This window comes from Rhea pennata, chromosome 5 (assembly GCF_028389875.1).
Source record: "Rhea pennata isolate bPtePen1 chromosome 5, bPtePen1.pri, whole genome shotgun sequence".
Taxonomy (NCBI): Eukaryota; Metazoa; Chordata; class Aves; order Rheiformes; family Rheidae; genus Rhea; species Rhea pennata.
Window position 1 is genome coordinate 66,373,416 of NC_084667.1, and position 19,466 is coordinate 66,392,881.

At 48.7% G+C, this 19,466-nt stretch overlaps 1 long non-coding RNA gene across 1 annotated transcript; it reads left to right on the top strand.

Moving 5' to 3' along the window:
- Positions 1-17,627: 17,627 nt before the first annotated feature.
- LOC134141326 (uncharacterized) lies at positions 17,628-18,754 on the top strand. Its single transcript, XR_009958590.1, has 2 exons — positions 17,628-17,730; positions 18,235-18,754. It is a non-coding gene; the product is annotated as an uncharacterized LOC134141326 (long non-coding RNA).
- The last annotated feature ends 712 nt before the right edge of the window (positions 18,755-19,466 follow it).

Here is a 19,466-nt window from a genome sequence, read left to right on the forward strand (position 1 = left end):
GAGCTGTGGGGCCGTGGGTTGCCCGTTCTGCGTGCGTCTCCCGTGGTGCCGCGCGGCCGGTGGGTTGCTGCATGGCTTCCCGGAGCCGCAGACAGCGAAAGGTGCTTGGAAAAAGAGGAAAATAAGGCAAAACTGTCAGAGAAATCACAGCAGAATCAGCTCCCTTTCCGGTTTCCGTCTGAGACAGCCGCGGACCAGTGGTGTTTCCCCCGTCGCTTCAGTCCGGTCTGAGCTTTGCTGCTGCTGGTCGGGATGCTCTTCGCTGCCCAAGGAGGCTGCCTGGCTGAGGGCAGCGGAGCTGCTTCGCAAAGCCGTGAGTTAAGCTCTGGTGCAAAAAGACCGGCGCGTTTGTGGCTGTCGTTTTGTGCGTGTGTTGCAGCGGTTGTGTGGTTTAATGACGCGCTCTGAAATCAGCGGGATGACCAGGACTGCGACCAGGAGCGCTGCTTGTTGTAGACGTGCTGATTCGGTTTCCTCCTGGCTTATCTGTATTAGAAACTACCTTGCTCACAGAGCAGAGAGAGCTGCAGTGTTATTTTAGTGTCAGATAACCGTGTTTAACTTTGTTGAAAAGTATGACAAATATATCTGTTTGAAGTGCAATAATTCCTCCGACTGTGGAACGTATTATTTGTGAATGTTACTTATTTCAGAGGGAGTGAATGCTTTGTGGCGGCTGGCGCAGAAAGTCCTGGACCGCTAGCGCGCTTAAATCCGAGATGAGGAGACCGTGATGGTTTGAGATAAGGCATATCAATTTAATGCCCCTGCTTGGCTGGTTCAGTCTGAATTGTGGAAGGAAGGGGAGCAGGCTGAAGGCGTGCTGCTGCTTCGGGACCGTCTCGGGGTGCTTCTGGTGGGCAGAGTGCTCCATGTTGCGCGTGAAGACGTGACAGCCTGACCACCGCTGCCCCGTGGCTCACCGTGATGCTGCTTCATCTCTGTGCCCACCACTGGAAGGCTGTGACTTGTGGTATCTAAAAAGTGCTGTTGTGATACCGATCTTCATCACAGCAGGCTGTGCAGCTTATGAATATGGGAAGCAAGGAGAATATGCCCAGCAGGCTTTAATAACCCTTGGTGGTTCCAGCTGAATTGCTAGCAGTGCTCGTCCATGAGATCTGCGGGACATTGTGCAGTGACATCGCCCTGAAGAGCCGGCGAGGGCCTGGGGGAAGGCGTGCTGAGGACCCCCCACTCGGCCCAGCCTGGCTTTGGGGAGATGGGACGAAACGTCCAGCCAGTGGAGGTGTTCGCTCCAGGGTTTCAGGCTCTGCTGTGTGTCAGCAGCTCCCACAGGAAACCAGTGATTCCACCTGTGACACCTCCTCAGATCACATTCTTGTGGCTTGTAGGATCCTAGGAGTCTTCTGGCAGGACTTTTTTCTTGCAGGTGAAAATTCACTCCCAAGTCGAAGCTTACAGCATCATTTTGAGAAACGCTGCTGCCCTGGAGATGCAGTAATTGAGGAGCGTTACTCAGACAGCCAGGCTTTGCTCGTAGCCGCAGGGTCCGAGGCTTTGCAAATTAGTTTCTAAAAATGCAAATTGGTTTGGAAGAGAAGCACCGAGGTTTGCACGCAGCTATTCTGGGAGGAACACAGAGGCTTTGCTACAGAGCCAGCAAAGGAAGATGGAGGCCCTTGTGTTGACAGCAGTGCTAGGACACCTCCGGCAAACGTCTCTCCCACTACAATAATGATCAGCACAGCCTAGCTGTAATGACTTGAAAAACTGTTGGATCTTGGCATTGAGAGATGCTTTGTTCTCCCTGTTCTGGGGTTTCATTGCACAGTAGCAGGCCTGAGGGTTCCCCACCATGCTAGGTAATAAAATAAAACCCTAGCTGGAATAGCAGGACCTAGGCAAGTACGAGGAGATATCATTGCCTTCCTCTAGATGAGCCTCTTGGGCCCAGAGAGGTACTGGGACTTGGTCACAGTCACATACGGAGAGCTGGCAGAGCCAGAGGTGCTGTCCATCTGCCTAAGTCCCTGTCCTGTGGCTTAGCCACAAAACTGTCCTTTGCTCTTGGGTCTGTCCTGCTGAAGATCCATCGCTTAACCTCAAAACAGTGGTGGATTCTTGTGTAATATAAAGACATAGGAGGTTTCCGTGTCCCAGTCATTCTCCGAGCAGGCAGGATAATGGCAGGGAGTATCAGAAATGGTCCAAAAGTGGGTGTTTCCTTCCGTTTATGGAACCCATAGCCTAGTTTGGAAGGGTTAAATAGGATTTCTAATATATAATATTTACCTGGCTTCTTAATGCTGTGAGACTTGCGTGATGACTCAGTGTGTCTGTCTGTGTTCTCCTTTCCCTCTGCCTCACTTTCAGACCTAGCTGACTGGTTTTATCTGAAAGCAACTGAGGGTTTGCAGTCGCAAAGACATGAAGCTCTTTCAAAAGTATGTTGAAAACATGCAAACCTCTACCTGTACAAATAAGGTAAAAACTCTGTTGGCAGAAAACACCTCAGACCTGCTTCTTACTTGACACCAGAGGATCCATCTAGATAAAAAGGAGTTGTGAAGGGCAAAACTTTCAATCAGAGCTTGCACCTTAGCAGAGCTGAAGGAGGCACAAGGCCACTGCAAGCGCTGGCTATGTTGGATGAGCTGCTTCTGGAATGAGTTGTTCATTCCACCCAGCGGATGAATGAATGATCTGGGACTTGGGTTCTGCAAGGTCTTTCCAAAATTTGACCTAATTTGGAGTCCCATGCTGTCCTGCATGTTGTCAGCACTTAGCATTTTTCATGCACTGCATCACGCCCATGTTTTGATGCCGTGTTTTACACAACAAGAGCTTTGAGGAGGTCATGGCTCCACCGACCCTACAGACCATTCTCGTGGCCTCCCAGGACCCTTCGACACTTTGGGGAGCTGCTGCTCTGATGCTAGTGCCTGAGCTGTATGAGCAGAGTTGAGGGCAGAGATGCTGGTCCACATCTAAGGGAGGCACCATCCGCCAGCCCTGGACATGTGCTTGGAGGGGAAACCACAAGGGCTGCCTGGAAGCTTTGAGCAGCCGAAGGCCATCGCCAGTGAGGTTTCACCCTCGAAAGGGGCCATGATGTGTCAGCTCTCTGGTAACGTCAGAGAGGCAAGGGGAGCTTTGTTCACATCCACCCCGGTGTTTGTGATCGCTTCTTGTGCTACGGATGGATCTGGACCCTTTCAGATGTGACCACCAGCCTTTGGTTCTCTTGAGCAGGCTGGCTGTATTCGCGCCTTCAGCACTGCTTCCAGGTGTCCTTTCACTCAGGTGCTGGCATGTGGCATGTTTATAAACGCAGATTTTCCTTATCACTCTTGATCCGATCCCCCCTTTTCCTGGAACTCACAGATGCCGACAGGGTGCAGATCCAGGGAGACCGCAGTTCCCAGAGAAGAAGTTGGCTCACTGTTTTAGCATAGTATGGATTGGCAAAATGTTGATGATATTCTATATTCATAAAAACATTTTTATTAATTTCCTCCAAAGGTCCCTCTAGTACTGTATCCTGTCTCCAAGGGTGCTGCAGGGAGAATGTAGGAGTAGGGCAAGCATTTAATGATCTTTTTCAGAGTGTCCCACCAACCTCCAGCTTTTTACAGATCAGAGCTTCCTGAGCCAGATTTAGTGTCATTGTATTTAATAGGCCAACATGAATTTTACTTCTATAAATTTCATGAATTACTTTATAAACCTTATAAAAATTTTCACACCACCAGTGCCCTATGCCAGTGAGTTCCACAGCTTAACTACCTATTCCTTTTTAACTATTTCTTTTTATCTGTTTTGAAGTTACCACCTAATTGCTTACCCAGCAGCTCTTTTTGGCCATGGTGAACAGTTACTTCCTACTCTCCTTCGCCCCACGAGGGACCACATCTCCACTGCTCCCCCACATCTATCGCATTCCTCCTCTGTCTCTTGCCAGGCTGAAGAGGACTTCAACTATCTTTCTTTTTGTGGAAGCTATTCCTTGCTGGTGCTCATCCTTCTTGGTGTCATTTCTAGCTGTGCCATCCTCAGGAGCCTAGCAGGGCTCACGCAACAGAGGTAGAGGATGGAGGGTGCTGTTAGGACTCCTTAGCAAGTTAGTTGTCCTACTGAGGAAGGCAGCAACTGCAAAAATGTGTCTATAAAGGCTCCACTCTCCAGCCAGGGTCAACGTCCATGTCAGAGACACGCAGAGGTGATGGTATGGGGTGGGTTCTGGCTAGGGCAGGACTTTCCGCACCTGCCTCAGATAATTCCCTTTGTGTTGGTTTTATGGCAGGGATTTAAAGCTCTTCTGAGCTCCTGCATGTTTTAGCTGTGGCCTTTCCTGATTAGATAATCTCACACCTCGTGAATGCGTTCGGTAACGTGAGTTACGCCACGGTTGAATGGAGACCACAGAATTCTTGTCACTGAAAACTGAAGGCTCAGCTCAGTCTGAGTCCCACAGCAAGTGCTTTTCCAAATAATCCACCTGTCCCTCACCTCTCCCGCCAGTAATGGGAGATTAGATGTTATGAAGTAATAGCTTGAAACAGGCTGCACTGTTTTACATATTACATTATATGGAAGACGGTAGGCATTTTGCATTGCTTTTACTGGCTTTGTTCATTTTGTCTGCACTGTAATGCACACCTGCTATTTAATACCAGAATAAGTAAAATCCTCCATGCCAAGATTAGCTAAGACATGCTAAATTGATTATACACCTCGCTGAGGGAGGCCTGTGCGAAGGCAGCTGAGTGCTGGACAGCCCAGGCACGTACACGAGGGCATGCAGAGGGGCTGCTTCTGCTCTCCAGCACTCCCCAGGCTGAGACCCTCTTCCCACCAAGGGAGACACTGGGCACATAGCTTTTACCAGTGCACTAAGTGGAAGCCAACACTCTGCTCAAATGTCTCACCAAGCCATTAGCTTGGTGGAGGAAGGTCTGGGGATCTCAATGAGGAGCCATTTGTATACTGTTTTTTTCCTGTGTTTTGGAATCTGTCTCCTTCTAAATCCTCTTTCAGTCTTGTGTATGTGGCAGGGACCTGGTTGCAGTGCTGTATGTACTTAAAATGTGCTGAACACCCATGTGGTGTGGAAACCTGCAGTGAGCGGCAGACAAGGGGGACAGAGCTGCAGCTCAGCCCTTTGCCTTGCACCTTGTGTCACCTGGGTCCTTCACAACGGAGTGAAGATGCTGTACGGCAGCCCAGCAGCTGTGCTATCGCCCGCTGCAGCTTCGAACTCAACCACGCTGGAAGAACTGCAGTTTTCTGTCTGAGGGAGCCACAAAAAGAGTCTGCACTTTCACAGTGGGATAAGGGGTAAGAAGAGGTGAAAAGTTTCTCAGGCTGGGAAATCTCTGGAGGTTTGCAGTGGGGGTGGGGGAGAATGGTTGAAGCCATGGGTCGGGTGTGAGGTTGGTGGAGACCCCATGGATCCATCGATGCTGCACTGACTGCTCATGTGGCTGGGGGTTGGTGGGAGACTGTGAACTGGAACTGCTATGGAGGGATCCCATGTTGATGGGTTGGTCACGGAGGAGAGTTTCTTGCTGGGGTATAAGGTCTTGGAGACACTGTGTCTTCCAGGCAGTGCTTGTCTCGGCATCCTCAGGCCGAGATATTCCTAGAAGACCCAAGCCCTGAGCCCTTCTATTCTGTCTGCCCTTATTCCTGCTCCGTATCCCACAGACCTAGGAGCCAACGTGAACATCTTTTGTCTGTAGTGATGAGATGGTGATTGGTCTCCACTTGGACATCTCAGTAAAATGTCTCAATCCCAGAATGGCATGGTGTTCGTGGTCTTTATCACGGAAGCCCTTATCCAAGGGCCTTTAAATCACAAACTGGTCTGGGGGAGAGGCTGAGCAAGACATCCCATGCAACATGCCAAGCCTCTCTGCTTCTGGAGTTGGGGGAGCAGTAGCAGGTATTTTTTGATATCATTTTGAGAGATTTATGATATACAGATTAAATAGTTGCTTTTTGTTTTGCTATTTAAAGGTATTAGAAATAATCACTGCAGTGTTCTTTGAAAGGAAGTGGATACAGTTAGGCAGTTTCCTGGTAAACGGCAGTCCCCAAGGATCATTTGCAAAGCTAATATTTTTAATTTAGTTAACTAATGCTATCAGTCAAGACAGACCAATATATGTCTTGGTGACAGGATGCAATCTGGGACAAAAGCTGATGGTACAAGCAACAAAGCACAGTGAGAAGGGTTGTTTGGTGAGCTGAGTGGCTCTTCTCCTGGACATGGCAAAAAATAAAGACCTGGAGTACTTGCTGATCACAAAACAACTCAGCCCAAGTGACAGAATCGGGGTCAAAGCCATGACTTTCCCTAGAGATGTTAAAGGCAGGGCTAAAATATTGTGTAGGTTTCTGATTATTTCATTCATGATGAGTTGGTTCAGACCTTCCTGGGCCACTGGGAGGATCAAGTGATCTTTGAGAAGAGCCTTGTCTTGCTTTGCCAGGCAAATTGAAGACTAAAAGGGAATGTGTGTGTGGCTCAGAGTAAATCCTATGGAGAGGGAAGGTTGCTTGTAGCTAATCTGGCAATTTAGGAGAAGATTTTTGGCTCTCAGAGGAGCAAGATCCCGCATGGCCCCTTTCAATGGGAGCGGTGTGGGCAGAATCTGTCCTTGTTTGAAGGTGACACTTGTTTGCCAGCGGCACAGTGCAACACAGCCATCAGGACAGCAGAGATCAGGCTGTCTTGCCGCAGAGAGGGTCCCTGCAGCTTTCAAGGGCAGATCTCAGGTGAACGCCTTGCGAGCACCTAGACACGCTAGGGGAGGACCTTAATTCCCAGATGCCTCCAAAGCTGTCACTAGCTGTGATCAAAAGAAGACTGGCTTTGCTCCTGCTGCCGATGCAGGAGAGGGGCAACGACTCCCCTGCTAAAGCAGTTCTGACGAGCAGAACAGTGGTAGAAACACCCCTTCCAGAAGCAAAGGGACACGGGACGGGGCTGTTTGCTGTCCCCAACCAGGCAGAGAAGCTTGGAGGTCGCTGATGGAGGAAGGAAGGGGATGAGGTGGCCCTGCGGTGACTCCTTTGGGTACCGGTAATAGCTGGCGCTGTACGGCACGCTTCGCGAGCCGCGTGCTCGTGGTGGGGTGGATGATGGCTTATGGTAACAACACAGCTCCTGTTGCCTGGGGGCGGCTGCCTTTTGCTCCCGCCTCTGTCTGTGTGGTCCTGGGCATGTTGGTAAGTGGCCTTGTGCCTCAGTTTCCCCGCTTGCAGGCCAGGAATGCACTAACTGTGCTGACAGTAATGGTGCAGTGATAAATAACCTCTCTGGAGCACCCGCTATTTAAAAAAATCTTTTATGGCTTCCCATTAAGCTGATGACTGTTAATGAGGAGAATTAAATTCACTGCCCGGTTGCCATTAGACAAATATGCGCTCCATCTCCATCCGAAAACCCCACTGTAAATAACTGTGGAGGAGCAGAATAAACATTGTCCTTCCCAGGGCAGGGCCGAGTAGCAGGAATGCGCAAACACAGGTGTAGAAGATTTGTAAACTTTAAAGGAGTTCGGGGGCTATTTGGGAATCAAATCTGGTGCTGGTTAGGAGCATCTTCTGGGAGGAAAAAGAAAAAAAAAAAGGCAAAAATAAACCCCAAACGGCCAAAGACAGACCCCACGGAGGAGTCTGGCGCCTCTCCGCAGCTGCAGGCTCGCGGTGACGTTCGTGGCCGCGGCGGTAGCGGCGTCCCCGGAGAGCCCAGCCGGGTGCAACGGCTCTGGCGTTGCTCCCACGGCCCTTCGTTGCGCCGCTCGGTGTCCCCCAGCTCGCTCCCGGCGCTTTGAAGCCCCAGGCGAAGAAATCGTCCCGCGCCGGCTCCGTTCCTCCGCGGTCGGCGTCGCTTGCTGCGTGGTTGGGGCTAAGCCGCGTGCTTTACGTGGCTGGCTTTTCTTTCTGCCTTTCCCCTTTCGCTTTTGAAGATGGAGGTTTTATGTGACCGAAATGCGTTAACGCTTCCATAAAAGTAAATGAAACGCAAGCGGACGTGTTCTCTTTGGGCGCAGATGTGATTGGTTTGGGCCTGATCCAGAGGCTGGGAGAGTAAATGGAAACGGCTCCTGACGACTCGCAGTGCTGAAGCGAAGGGCCGGCAAGTGTTTTCTGTAGGAAAGTGTCATCTGTGCAGCAAAACGGGACATCTACAAGAGCCTACTGCATCCCTGAGCCTTCGGGATTGGGTCCTCCCCTCCCTGATCTCTCAGCCCTGTCGCTGGTCCTGCAGTAGGAGGGTTGTCTCTATTTCAGGGTTAATTTTTGCAAAAGACTCCAGATACTCACTCAGCTTGTCCAGTGATTAAGGCTGTGGGGACCCAAAGAGATTGCAGGACAAAGAGCTCTACATCCTAAAAGAGGTCGCACGTGGCGGCTGCAGAAATGGGATGGCGTTTGCTCAGCTTCCACTCTGTCCTGCTGTGTGTTTGTGCCCTATTACTGCACAACAAGAGGCCGACAGGATGTTTTGCATGGAGCCCAAGGCCTTGTGCACACATCCGTTGCTGATGGTTTCTTATCTTGTTCTGAACAACTCTGTTCAGACTCAGCAAAACCAAGAGCACGGATGGAATAAGTATTTCCTGGCCTTGTTCATGTGTGATGACATGGAAGCCTTCCTTTTGCCCCTGGAAAAAGCACAGACAGATAAAGCAGTGCAGAAATTGCCTACAACATGCTCCTCAATCATAGAATCAGTAAGGTTGGAAGGGACCTCTGGAGATCATCTAGTCCAACTTCCCTGCTCAGCAGGATCACCTAGAGCATGTTAGACAGCGTTGCATCCAGGCGGGCCTTGAAGATCTCCAGAGAAGGAGACTCCACAACCTCTCTGGGCAACCTGTGCCAGTGCTCCGTCACTCTCACAGTGAAGAAATTCCCCCTCACGTTCAGGTGGAACTTCCTGTGCTTCAATTTCTGCCCATTGCCTCTTGTCCTGTCACATGGTAAATCCTCCATCTCCACCTGGAGGACCTACCACTCAGCAGACAAGTTGGCCATGAAAGACTGGTGGGACTCCAATGCACCCCTGTGGCCCCTGAGGCTCAACGTTTGCAGGACCGCTTTCCCCATCTACTGGGCACTTATGGTGAGACACATCTCCAAATCATGGGGCTTCAGTCCAGCTTTGGAGTCCACCATCCCTGCAATACGCTCAGAAGAGGGAAGTGATAGAACAGCAGATAGGTTTGGTCTGGAGGGGGACTTGGAGGAGGGGTGCATGTGTGTGCAGCAGGGTGCAGAGCCCCACAGTGTGGCCAGTGGCTAAGGGGGTTTAGGGAGCTCCCAGCTGAGTAAGAGATGTAGTAAGTTGGCTGGGTTTGAGCCCACTGCGGGGGGAGGGGCAGGGAAGGTACTGAAATGGACTGGGCTGTGATGGGAAATGGAACTCAACTTGTGGTACTAAAATCAGTAGCAAATGGGAGAGGAAAAGCCTTCTCCACAAGCATGACTGCCCCATGGACCTCCCTTAACCCATCTAGAGCATGTCTTTGGTCCTCCCTGAGCTGGGTTCTAGATCTCATACTGTCCTGGAGGGTCTGTGGAGCAGGAGATGACATCCCACAGACTGTCAGCTGCCCTGGGCTCCAGGGAGGCCTAGTCACTAGCCGTAGTGCTCATTTAGGCTGTACCATGTGCCCACTGGGCCACGAGGAGAACCGAACACTCCTTGTGCACCCAAAATGATGAAGTACTTGGTCACCATTTCTCCAAACTGGTCTGAAGTAAGTGTGTTGAGAAGCAGCACAACGGGGCAGCATCACCTGCCCATGGTCACCCGTTACTTCTCTGCATGCCCTTTGGGGTGGCTCCTCATTTCTGGGAGGAGTAGAGTGGGCTCACACAGGCAATTTGCAGTCCTTGAGCTCTTGGGGAAGTTGGCAGTGTTCAGGATTGTGGATCTGATTTCCTCAGTCTGCAGCAGTATTTTGAGGAAGGCAAATAGAGCCTCAGATTGGGCCTGGGCTTGGCCATGCACATGAGCTGGACAATCTTGTCCAAGATTGAACGCATGACCACTGTCCCTTGCTACCTCCAAACTACCTACTCGCTTGGCAAGGCAGATGCTGCCTTGTGAGCAACCACGCAAGAGCATGAAGGAAACACCCTTGGGTCACTACAATGTCCAGGGTGTTATGCCAAACTACCTGGTTGCGTGTGAGCACAGTGTGCAGGTGGTGGACACCTCTCCAAAAGTGCCTGCAAAGGGTTCCATCGCAGCCTCAGCACCTGCAGATGAAAGAACATGGTATCTTGGAGCTGGAAACACTTTAAAAATCCCTCCATAGATGGTGGGATCATATAAAGTTTTGGCTCAGGTGACCCAGCACAAGCGAGCCTGGCTGGGAAGAGATGTGGAGTTGCCAGGGTCCCTGGTGGGGCTGCTCTCAGCAGAGTACACCTGCATGTCTTGGCAAAATGGGCTCTGCGGCCTGGCAGAACTTTCTGCTGAATATTTTGGCTCGATCTGTGAACTTGTGCGGCTTTTGTGGCATGGAAACTGCCTATAATTTATGCTGAATACAGCCCCATATATCATGTTGACAGTTCCAGGACATTATAAGATCATTTAGTCCTTTCTCACTAAAAACAATTTCAAACCACAGGGCAATTATTTAATGATTAGTAGATGAGCCCTGCATTAAACCCACAATTGAGAAAAAAATCCAAAACCCCAAACAAACCATCCCTCTCCTCCACCCCCAAACTCCAGCATCCTGAAAAACAAGACCAGCCTCACCTGTTATTGCACCCAATGGTGTGAAATCAAAAAGGCAGCGATGACTCGCATGGAAACTGCTGCCTCCACTTGGTTTGCCATCAAACTGCTTCAGTGGTAGGAAGCAACCTGTTTGGGCCAGGTTGCTGGTGAGGTTGGATGTGGGTCAGGCACCCGCAGGAGGAAGATATGTTTAGAGGTCAGATTCAGGAGGAGCAAAGAGCCTGGATGGATTTAACAGGTTCTTTCCCTCCCTTTGCCCTGTGCTGGGAGGAATACCCATAGGGCAGATTCCCTGCCCCTGTGACCAAAGCTGGTGCCCAGGCTCTGACATCCTGATGGGTGACACGCTTGCTTCCACGCTTCAGCCTCTTGAAGCCCGTGAGTGCTTTGCTTTCTTACTCTTCTCTGGTATCTGCTGCAGGTTGTGCTTTCCTCCATCAACACCATCGCTTCTTAGCAGTGATCCCCACCATGCAGGATTTATTTACATTGAAGGGTAAGTGGGAGGCTGTATTTGGGGTGGGATTTTAAGAGGTCGGAAGGAGCCTGTGCAGGAAAAGTACAAACGAGGGAAGACTGGGAGTTCGCTGAAGCCTTTAGATTGGTCCAGCTCCCACTCAGTGCCATTAGCTGGGGGTGAATGTGTTGTTTGGGGTTGTATGTGTATACGTATATTGGGATTTTTAAATAGGCTCAGTAAAGAGCGGTTAGTGCTTTCCAGCAGTCTTGCATCCTTATGTTCTGATTTCCTTGGCTTCGTGGCACACATGAGGCTTTCAGATGGGAAGCGGAGCAGATGCTCTGCAACTCTTTGGGGCTGGCAGCCAGACTCGAGGTACAAATTTGTCCCTTCCAGTGACCGAGCAGCTCCCTTTTGAAGTGCTCTGCTCCAGACATGAGTTAGTCCTGCAGCGATTGCATTCCAGCTTTGGGGCCCAGGGAGCGATTGTGCAGGAGAGGAGAAGGAGTGGGAGCTTTCAGGGCTGCCACAACTCACTGGGATGCAGTCTTGGGTGAGCTGGATATTGATGCTATGGGGAGAGTTGAATTGCTTGCAGTTGGGATTGTGAAAATTTCCTCTGCTCCTGGGCACCTGGATGTTCAGCCTCTTTGATGCTTGTGCCTCTTCCCTGCAGCCCTGCCAGCTCTTGGTTCTTTTTCCAGGGCTGTGCTCTGCGATTCTCCATCCTCTGCTCCCATTTCATGCTGTCACTTCTCCACCAGCCAAAGTTGGGGTCTTGCTGCTGCTGTTAGCACAACGAGGAGCAAACTCGGCTTTCAGCAGCTCTCCGGTGCATCCAGCCTGGCCTGCTGTGGTGCATACACCTTGGCACGGAGTGGGCAGCAGAGATTTCATCCTCTGTGCTCAGCTTTTATATGCAAAGTTTCCTCTTCCACCTGTTTTCATTGTGCCTTTGGAGTTGCTGAGGGATATTTTTGACCTGATCGTGCTGGTAGGTGTTGCCCCCCTACCTGCAAATATGCAGGACAAGGAAGAAATGTTTGAGATGCTGTGAAAAATAAAAAGTGGCTAATCTGAAGCTTTTGAAATCAGGCCTTTAGAATCACAAGGTAGGTTTAGAAAACATGAGCATAACATATGTGGAGTTTGTTTTTTTTATTTGTTGGCTTCCAGCTTCTGTGTCTGTAGGATGCTTGTCTGGTTGCATTTACTTTTTTTTTTTCCTCTAAATGACAGAAGTTAAATAAAAAAGCAAAATGACTTTCTCATTACAAAAAAGCTGGAAATTCCAAATAATCACAAGACCCCAGGAAATATGGTTTTTATAGAAAGCACCAAACAGCTGAAGTCCTCTCTATGTTAACCTGAGAGACCTCCTGGAAGAGATAAATGTCACACTGACCATCCCCAGCCGTTCAAGAAGTAAAACAAAGCCTTTCTGGTCCTCATTGTATTAATCCTGCTCCTGCCATTTCAGACTTGAGAATATCATGCTTTAAGGACTTACATGCCGTACAGCCGGGTACTAGGACCCTGCCTGGAGAGAGATGCGATCACGTTGCGTTTAGAAGGAAGGAGTAGGATGAAAGTATGAGCAACCAACTTTCCAGGAAAATCAGTCAGATCGTGCCACAAGCTGAAACCTCACTGCCTGCTGCTTTGCATTTGCTCAACAAATCAAGGTCTGTGTTATTACACCCCCTTTCCTCCCACCCCCAAGATTCTCCTCTGTGGGACTCGGGGGAGGTCACTTGAAGAATTACCCCGGTGATAGAAGCAGTAATTGAAGAAACTGATGCAAACGTGATCTCCCAAAAGGTTGTGTGGGAAGCAAATTTGGGAAGGCTGCTCCATTAAGTAGAAATTTGCTTTTGTCCTTTTCTTGAGCAACATCATCAGATCTAAGGGTTTCCTGTTTATTTATTCAACAAACATTGCTGTATTACACATTCAAGGAATTGCTGGAGAAGTCTTGCTTTGGGGGCAGGTGAGCTGCTAATTAAGGTTGCTATTTAGATTGTGGTATATTGACTCTGCTGAGCCTCTTGTCTTGGATATATTTGTATGCATCGAGTAAGGGAGCACAAGCACATTCATGCATGCTGCAAACCTCTGGCAGGGAAGATGCTTCAGGTTTTCTGCAAAACGACAATAATTTAATGCCAGTTTGAATTACTTCATACGGAGAACGGAGGGACGCGCTTCAGTTACGGGCACTCTCGCTTGATACTGTTCCTGATGCTGCCCTGATGGCCAAATCGGGCCTGTCTCTCCTAAAAACGGTGCCGACTGCTGAGTCGTGGGCCATAAAGCTAGCTAGCTAGCAGCGTGTCCTCAGCGTCTGCTTCCCCTGGGGAGGTTCATGCACAAGCGTTCTCCGAAACCAGCCCACCACGCAGTCTCCTCTTACTGCAAAAATGTGCTCAGATGACTCAATGACTTAGCTAAATTGAACAGTTTCCAGTAGCGCAGTAATGTGTTTGGAGAAGGAAGGGCTTTCAAAAGGAAGCGATTTGCCCGTCGATTTCTAACAACTTTCCATTGCTGATGGGGAGAGAGGAAAGTCTGAGAGCTTCGCACAGTGAACGCAGGGTACCCATTACTTCATTTTTATAATGCTTGGCAAGGAAAGAACATAGAAGGCAGTGAAATCTGGCAGTTTGGCTGCTTTGCACGTTCTGGACTCGCAGGGCATCTGGCAGTGGGAATTTGCAGTGAGTCAAAACGCATTTGCACGAAGATGGCTTGCAAAAGAGGCTGCCGCTTGGCATGCTCCTCATTTAATCTGTTTGAGGATCTTCTTGTTACCTGTATGGACCGAAAATCATGGTTTCTGGGACTGGATTTAGCCATGTCTCTACTGCGTGCCATGTATGCCCTTAAATTTAATTGCTGGTCATTGGCACTTGCAGAGACTGTTAAGGCACTGGGAGGGTGGCTGCCACATCTCTTGCACCCTGAGGAGGCTTGGGGCTGCCTGCTGCTTTCTGGGTGGAAGTTAGAGCTGAGGAAGTCCTGCTGGGGACAGATATCCTCTTTACACCCCTCAAGACCCACTCATGACTCCAAGGGAACGGTTCTCCGAGGTAGCCTGCCTCCATGCATACTCACTCGGCCAACATTTCTCCCTCCACCCAGGGATTCTCTCCGTATCAGTGTTTCCTCCAGGAGCCCTTTGAGTTTCAAGGGGTGATGAGACACAGGCTCTGTGATGCAGGTGGGAAATCTGTGGGCTGGACAGGGGCTTGGCTCCATTCATGGCACCCCCAAGGTGGCAAATGCCATGTTTACCACCTGCGTGCCAGATGGTGACTCCACCAGACTGAGAGGAAGTCGGTGTCTCCCTGACGATCCTGCTTGCTGCTATGGTCGTTGCAGAGATTAGGTTCCTTTTGACCTGAGAAGGGGCTCAGACCATGTTCAGCACAGGAAGGTTTTCCTTCAACCTTAGGCTTAGACTGCTGGTTTTTTTCCACTTACATCTTTATTATCCAACCATTTAAGTTTTGTCCGATTGCAAGAAAATCCCCTCTTCCTGCACTCAATTCTCTTAGCTACTTCTTGATGGGTTCACATCCATATCCCCTCTTATTTTCTCCCAGAGACCAGGTTGGTGCCATCCTTGCTTGGGAGAGCCAGGCTCGGCAGGGAGCCCAGGGCTTTCAGGAGGAGTGTTTGTGAAATACAAAGTTACTGTGTCGGAGCAGGCGGGTGATGAAAATGACCACAGGGGAGGGAAGCTGCAAGCCTAGGCTTTGCTAGAGCTGAGTTCAGGTTCCCACCTGAACTTCTTACCTGCAAGGTAGTTCAGAGCCCTGCTCTCCTGTTCGTGGAAGTCACGGGAGAACCGTGTGCCCGAAGCATCCATCCATCTGCAGGACACAAGATGGCTCTGACTGTGCTTTGGTGAACATCTCACCACGTGTGATAAAGAGGTGGAGACCTGCCTGAGGCAAAAACGGAGCTGAAGAAAGGTAAGCGCCTGCAATGCTATAAGGAATACACTGTATAATACGTAATCCTATAAATATAAAAAAGGCTATAGGGTTTTTTGGAGTGCAGAACTGTTCACTTGCAACCACCGTAATCTTGTCTGGAGCTCTCTGAGAATCAGCGGTAATGTTTTTGCATCGTTTAAAGGAGGTGCTCCCAAGGGAGACCATGCCAAGTGTACATCTTGCCAGAGAGTAATGGTATTTCTGTTCCCAGTTGCATTCCCTGCCTTGAAACACCCACAGACATCCCCAGCATTCACCCTCCTGTCCCCAAATTGTTGATAAACAGACTCTTTCAGCAAAATAATTCCAAAGAATCTGCCTGTAAGCTAAGAAAAATTATACCAGGGTCCTTAAAAGCTAACGTAGCACGCGCCAGATTTTCAGAAGAGCTTGGCACTTCGGAGAAATGTAAAGACAGAGAATTTTTGCCTTGCATTTTTCCTTGTCTTTAAAAGATTTAACTGTGCACATTTCAGCACCTTGGATTGGGTTTTGTCTTTAACCCACTTGGTTTCTGATGAGCTTCAGCGTGCAGAAGCCCCTTTTTCCGAGGAAGGGAGCATGTCTGCTGGTTCCAGCGCGGCTTCACACCTTGTTTGAGAGATGCGTCTGGTTTGTTCAGGGCTCAGTGAAGATACTGAAATGCTTATTTGAGTGGATACAAAGCCTTGAGGAAAAGATGAGCTAAATGATACGGTGGCACCCAGCTAAGGGGGAAATTCTTGTGGCCTGGAAGGTGGGAATAACGCTGGGAACACGGGGAGATACAGCACAACAAAGCCCTAAGGCCGATCTCTTTGTATTTTTGTCCTATGAACTTTGAATTGAACTTCTGCACCGGATCTGATCGGGATGAAATATCATATCTGAGGGCTGATCCTTATCTCTTAAACCTTTCCTTTGTTTCTTTGATTCTTTGGGCTTTACCCTCTTGTTTTATTGTGAGTGGCCCAAAGCTTTGATCTCGTGGCAAGCCCCGGCGGGCGGCACAGACCCTCGCTTTGGTGTGAGACGCGCGGAGGGACGTTGGGATACTCAGACAGTCTAAACAGACAAGAGGTTGCTTCTTCTGCGGCTAAGTCCGAACGCAAAAGGGGTAACTTCAGAATTCGTTGTCTCCCCTTACATGATGGGAACCTGGAAAGTCACACGGGTATTTCCAAGGTAAGAAAATGCACCTGTGGGGAGCTGGCTGTTGTGTATCTGTTTCCAATTTTATTTACAATCCCTTTTTATTTTTTTAAAGAGTCTGAGCAATTTAGGCTTACCTATCCTTTAATATAGAATAATTGAAACCAAAGCTCTTAAATGCTTTATAATGTCTTTTTCTCTACTTTTTACAGTCACAAGCAGAGGTTTCATTCTCCCAAAGTATCTAGGCTTCTAAGCCTGAATTATATTTTACCTTTTTGAGAAATTCCTTTACTGGAAACAAACAGCTGGTCTTAATCTGATCAGATGGTACCTGCGGATCTATACAGTAAGAGCAGTGAGGCCTGCTGCGTTGGGGAGCATCGTGGCCTTCTCTGTAAGTATTCACTCATTGTTTAGGCCTTTTTTTTAAAAAAAATAATGATGCAGAGAGCCACCTCACACTTACTCCCTACGTTTTCCATTAGCGGTAATTTAAAACTTTGAAAAATGTACAGTAACTTGCCTGGGTCAGCTGAGTATCAGCATGTAGCTTTTCATTCACATTTTTCATTTAATCCGGTGGCTTTGAATTCCTTGCCCTGTAAGTTCCTATATATGAAGATTAGAAACTGCTTCTGGCTATGTAGAATTACATGCTTTTAGATGAAATTTAATCCCTTGTAAAAGGTTTTGTTCACAGCGTTCTTTCCTGTTCACAGCAACAGTCTTACTTGCTGAAAGTGGATGACACAGGTGAAGACATCAGCAGACAATAGTCAAAAAAAGAAAATCGTAGCCTACAGTGAGGATCAAAATCTTTATTGGAGATTTGAGCAATCTGGCAGCTCGGAGATGCCTGCCTTTGGCTCCAGGAAAGAAGCAAAGCAAAATTCAACTCTGCAAAATCCACTGAGAATAAATTGGATGCGTCCGCTCCGTCCGTGTTTTGACAGGTTTGAGGTGGGAAGTATTGGCTCTGGGAGGGTTTGGTGCGCTATGCGGGCGCTCTCCGGCCCCTGGCCCAGCTGAGAGCTTTGCGTTCGTCACAGCACAGGAGACCCTGCCCTGCTCCCGCGAAGGAACAGCCAGGGCTAATTCCACACCGAGCGGGTAGCCGAGACATGAATTTCTTCTCTCGATATGGGGCAATTTCCACCTCTCACGAGGTGCAACTCTGCAGCAGGAGCTAGCAGGTGCCCTTCACGTCCTCCGGCTGCATCGCCCTGCTTGCACAACCTGGGGGCTGGAGGGGGCATAACTTTACCACCTTTTTGTCTGCATCTCCTCAGGCTTTGCAAAAAAACAAATAAGAGGAGAAGGAGCGAGGCATGGACTACCTCGAAAAGCTCTGGCAGGTGCAAGTGACCATCTTACATCCAGCCTGGGATGACTTGTGCCAGGTGAAAACAACAGAAAATTGCTCTGTGTTTCTGCCAAAATCCACACCCCTCCATGCCAGCGAGCCACGAAAATTAACCTGCAAAGAGCCCAGAGTTTTCCCTGAGCCTTCCTTCCCACCCTGCCTCAGCGCCTTGGGTTTGGCCCTGAAAGATGCCGGTAGGATCCCACTGGGATGTTGCTGTTGACTTCCCTGGTCCCCACTGGTGCCGAGGCCGGGAGCGTGCATCTGGGATGGAAAGGGGGAAACGTGGAGCAAATATCCTTGGAAAGGACGGGCTCAGTAAGCCCAAGGTGGGCTGTGATTTGTGATTTCATGAGCGTGTCTTGGGGATGGTGGATCCTCCAGTGGAAGAAAACTGAGATGACAAATTACATAGGTTAAACCACAAATCTTGTGCAGCAGGCTGGCAGCCAGCACATGGGTCATCCCCTGGCTGGAATTTGCTTGCATACAACCTTTAGCAAACAAATAGGTTAAAAAAAAAATCACTCTTTGTTTTCAGGCAATTTCAGAAAGAGGAGAAAAAAGGTTACTTTGGTGGCTGAGCTGTTCATTGCAAGTTGCCCATCCGGCTCCAGTAGAGTTAACAGCTTTCTTAAGTCCAAACAAAATTCGGAAATTTTGCTCCTGAAGAAAGCATGTGAGCCTGTCCCAGAAGTGGGCTGCTCTCTTCCTTTTATGAATCAGTCTCCAAGATATGCTCACATTCCTGAGAAACAAGCCTGGAATAACACGGCTGGCTTTTGGGTGCAATACACTGATTATGAGGAAGCAACAGTCTACCGTGTATGAATAGCTTTTATGTTGAAATAGGTCAGCACTACAGCATTTGTTGAAAAATGGCTTTTTAATGTGCTTTATGTGCTGTCAGGGCATAATGAATGCAAACCGTAGAACTGGCTTCGTAGAATGATATTTTATTTTTTTGGTTTATCGACCAGACGCAATGAATCTCAGATCAATTAGTTTTGCTTTGAAGTTTGCTCTTGATCCAGATCTTCAATAAAAAGGAAGTTTCCAAATCACTGGTCTGTGAACACTGTTTGTGATTAATTACCCTTTTATAATCTTAGGAATTCTGGTCGTTGCTGTATTTTGAATACCTCAGACTGCATGGGGAGTTTTATTTTGGCTGGTATATTTGGAAACTGCTAATAAACACCTACTTCCTGTTTTTCTTGCTACTGTGTATAACAAATTGTTAAAAAACTTGCTTTCCTATTTCAGCTGCTTGCATGTTCGACCAGACCTGAACTGTATTATTAGTTAATCAACATTATATATCATTTGCCAGCAAATTTTCTCAGCTATTAAAAGCCAGACTTTGTCTCTGGCTGTAACAAAAAGTGAGTAACTTTGCATTACAATAAAGCCGAAGGAAGAAACCTTATATGAAGTCTCCGGTACAGACTAATGATGACTGATCTGGTTTTAAATTCAAAACCGAGCTTTATGTAGAGCCTCCTAAAATAGCAGTGTGTTTTCCTGTCAATGCCTGTGTCCCTGGCTCATCGGAGTGTGGGTACGGTCATGGATGTCGAGCGCTTGCTTCGCCCTGGGAAACGCTGCCGAGGAGAACGAACATCTGTTAGCGTAGACTGTGCACAGATTTTAAGGTTAATATTGTATGGAGGATATTTGTTCAGACAGGATGAATGCCTTTGTGAAATCTAATATTAGGCTCTATCTAGGTATGTCCGGTTGGCATCGAGTTCTGCATTTTGTGTGTGAACA